Genomic DNA, 3,955 nt, shown 5'->3' with positions numbered 1-3,955 from the left:
TATCGCCACTTACTATTAATGGGCCTTTGGGGCCTTCTCCTTCCATTCACTCAATTCCCGTACGATGTAGGAAGAGCGACTGCAGCTGAGCTAGCGGCGGGCCTTCTATCCTTCCATGCCCATGCCATTCACTTCCGGATAGGAGCCGGCAGATCAGACAGGACAACGGACGGGACGACTTCAAACTAACCAGGCACTCTGACAATCAGAATCAGAATGCTTTGTTACGCTACTGGGCAAAGACCGGCGGCTTATTCAAGTCTTCACTCCCGAGTCAGATGCTCCAGTAGTTGTCCTGTCATCGTATGGTAAAGCCTGCTCATATGTGGTCCGAGAAGCAGGAGTTGCTCATTAAACAGTTATGTGAGTTTGCCCCCGTGCCGTCCGCTTGCTCGTTGGAATGAAGGGAGCCCTCAGCTCTTTTCAGCGTGACCCAGTAGAGCTATTCTAAGTTCCTATCCCGTATGTAATATAATCAAAACTCTCCCCATTCCCTACATCGCACATTCTCTGCTTTACCGGTCGGGACTCTTTCCATAGCCGCGCATATGATCTTCCGCTACCTCCTGCGGGTCTCCTTGACTATCGGTCTAGCTCCGGAAAAGAACGAATCTTCCTTATTGGAACGGAATGGCACAGCGTACTTGAAAATGACATGTTAGAAGTCCCTACCTTTATCATACCCGATCTTTATTAAGGAAAAAACCTATCACTCTTGACTTAGAAGGAGGATCAGGATTGAACTGATGGTGCTGAGCCTCTTTCTGCTTATGTGGCTTCCGGTCTTTGACTTGATTGTGCCTTGAAAGAGGAGCCGTTGATTGAATCTGATTTGGAGTAGAGTACTTATTGGAATGAACTCTTGAAAGAGGTGTAGAGCGCATCCGTCCCTTTACAAATGTCCTCTCTTGCTCCTTTTCCAGGGTTCTTCGTACGTTGCAGGAGCGGGCAGAGTCTAATGAAGAGAGAGTGCTTATTCCGTGCGAGATGCCGGCGAACTACTGCTCTTTAGTTTAATCTTTTCCTTTCCTCAACGTAACTACTTACATCCGCAAGATAGAATATGAAGCGTTCTGAAGTGAGGCAAGATAGAATCTTTTCCTAAACGTGTCTACTTCTGGAGGGACTCAATGCGGCAGCGACGATATCGCACTCAAGTGCTTTTATGGTTGAAACGATCAAAGTTGTGCTGATAAAGGTCGAGGGCTCGACGCTCGAGTGACGGGGTCTTCTTCCTATCCCGCTGGTCTCCTTGACCCCATTCCAATCTCTCGCTTCTGAACCGGGACTACCTTGATTCAAGCCAAGGACTGCAAAGAGCCCAGGACAGCGAACTCCTAAAGCCCCGTACGACCCGAACGCATACTATACCGCATATGTTCGGAGCGCAAGGCCATGAACGAGAAGGTCCATCTGTACGTCCCAAAGCCTTTGATCCGTTCCATACGTGGCGCCGATGGTTTGATTCGCCCCTGGTTTCATTCTTTCATTCCCAATCCGAGGAGTGCGCGCAAGGCAGTGGTATAGAGCACCAAGAAGAGCAGCAGATCCAGTCTCTTGCAAGCCGAGCAGAAGATAGAGGAAAGCGGAACTTGAGCTAGTAGACAATTTCGTTAGCAAGCGGAACTTTATACAACCACCGCATCGTCTGGTGTCTACAATATAACTACTACTTCTATACCAGATTGAAAATGTTTGATGTGGGCCGTTATAGATTCAATGTCACATTCAGTCAAAATTGATGATACATCTAAAGGGTGTACTCAATGTGTACGAGCTTGCCCTACGGATGTGTTGGAAATGAGGAATAAAGAAAATAGGGACAGATGGTAAAGCTAAGGAAATTGCTTACGCACCAAGAACCGAGGACTGTGTAGGTTGTAAGAGATGTGAATCCGCTTGTCCAACGGATTTATTGACTGTCCCTGTCTATTTATGGCATGAAAGAACTCGCAGCATGGGACTATCTGATTTTTACGTTATACAATAAGAGAGACTTGAATTATTTGATTCCTCTTTACCGACAAAAGAATTTATATTTATTTTCAGAATAGAATAATTTATTTTATTAAGTACGGGGTGGTCCGTATCTTGTCTTTATCACGAATCATTTTCCTTGGCTTGTTCTTTTGCTCGAAAATTTGCTTTCTTCCTTATATAAGAAATCAGATGTTCAGGTGGTATGCTATAGGTATTTGCTTGTTATCACTCGACCCTGTCATCATTTGATCCGGAAGAAGATTGGAAATGGATAGAGATTTTGGATTCTCACTGGAGACTGGGAATAGATGGACTTTCCATAGGACCCATTTTCGTGACAGGATTTATCACAAGTTTCGCTACTTAAGCAGCTTGGCCAAATTCACTATTGTTCTATTTCCTCATGCTAGCAATGTACAGCGGTCAAATAGGACCATTTGATTATCGATACCTTTTCCCTTTTTTTAATGATGTGGGAGTTAGAATTCATTCCTCTTTATTCACTTTGATCCAGGAAAGAAACGTCTCTACTCGGCGACGGGGCTCTCTTTGTCTGAGTTCTGGGTATGGCTTTATATGGTTCTCATGAACCTACATTCGATTTAGGAAAATTAGCTAATCAATCATATCCGGAAAGAATATTCTATTTTGGATTCCTTATTGCTTATGCCGTCAAATTGCCGATTATACCTCTACATACTTGGTTACCCGATACGAGACCCATGGAGAAGCACATTACAGTACATGTATGCTTCTAGCTGGAATCTTATTCAAAATGGGAGCATATGGACTTATTCGAATCAATATGCAATTCTTATCCCACGCTCATTCCATATTTTGTCCCTGGTTGGTAATAGTAGGAACTATTCAAATAATCTATGCAGCTTCGACCTCTCTCGGTCAACGGAATTTGAAAAAGAGAATAGCCTATTCTTCTCTATCTCACATGGGTTTGACAATTATAGGAATTGGTTCCATAACCGGAATCGGGCTCAATGGTGCAAAGACTCTCTCATGGTGCTGCACTTTCGGAACGACTTGTGGTCTTCTTTATTGTTTTTGTTGTTGTTGTTTTTATTGTTCTTTTTCGCACCAGCAAGACAATGAAAGTGAAGAGTGCATCCGCCGATAAGGAGATTGCTTACTTCCTCCCTTCCTATATTGGAACCCGTAGGTCGGAAGGCATACTCCTACATTCAAGGCAAGGAACTGATCTTTGTAGCGGAACGGAACTTGATCGCTAGAAGGAGTGCGTACTTCATACTCAAAGAAAGTGGTGACCAAAAGAGAGGTGCGGAGCCGGGACGGCCACTACGAACTCATCTTTCTTCTTTATAATAAGAATACGCGGAGCTGAAGCAGACACGGAAGTGAATGGAAAGAGTTCATAGAGTGAGTAGCGGTTGAGAGAGAAGATCGTACAGTACAGTGAGAATAGGCTCGACAGAATTGACTCGAGAGAGAAAAGAAGACTGAATAAAAGCAAAGTGCTACTATTGAATATATTGATATTATAATAAGAACTGTCTCTAGAGAGACTCGAGCTACTCCGTTTGCTCTGCTGCCGGTAATAAGGAGTTAGCACTAAAAAGAAGACACAACAACACACTAAATAAACACATCAATAAAGACAATCAAAAGACTTCCAAGTGCGACTATTGAATATCTTGATTATATAATGAGAACGAAAGACAATTTACACACAAGAAATACATAAATGCACATCTTAATAAGACAAGACGTGAGAGAGAGTGATAACGACACGCTCGAGCTTCAGGTACGTAATCTGACACAGAATAAAGACACTAAATCAACACTATTTACCAGAATGCACTTGCACTAATCGGATAATAAGTCAGATGCGAGAGAGTGATCAAAAGACCTGCCCTACCATTATTTGCACTTGAAAAAAGACACTATATCAAGACAATCAACACTCTAACGCACTTCTATAATAAGACAAGACGTGAGAGGT

General features: G+C 43.2%; 1 pseudogene; it reads left to right on the top strand.

Moving 5' to 3' along the window:
* The first annotated feature begins 1,395 nt into the window (after positions 1-1,395).
* Positions 1,396-3,150, top strand: LOC141817465 (NAD(P)H-quinone oxidoreductase chain 4, chloroplastic-like; annotated as a pseudogene).
* The last annotated feature ends 805 nt before the right edge of the window (positions 3,151-3,955 follow it).

The sequence above is a fragment of the Curcuma longa genome, unplaced genomic scaffold (assembly GCF_044706935.1).
Source record: "Curcuma longa cultivar G26 ecotype Majalengka, Jawa Barat unplaced genomic scaffold, ITB_CL_G26_1.1 contig_20613, whole genome shotgun sequence".
NCBI lineage: Eukaryota > Viridiplantae > Streptophyta > Magnoliopsida > Zingiberales > Zingiberaceae > Curcuma > Curcuma longa.
Note: the sequence above shows the minus strand (reverse complement) of the source record. Positions and strands in the feature narration are given on the sequence as shown.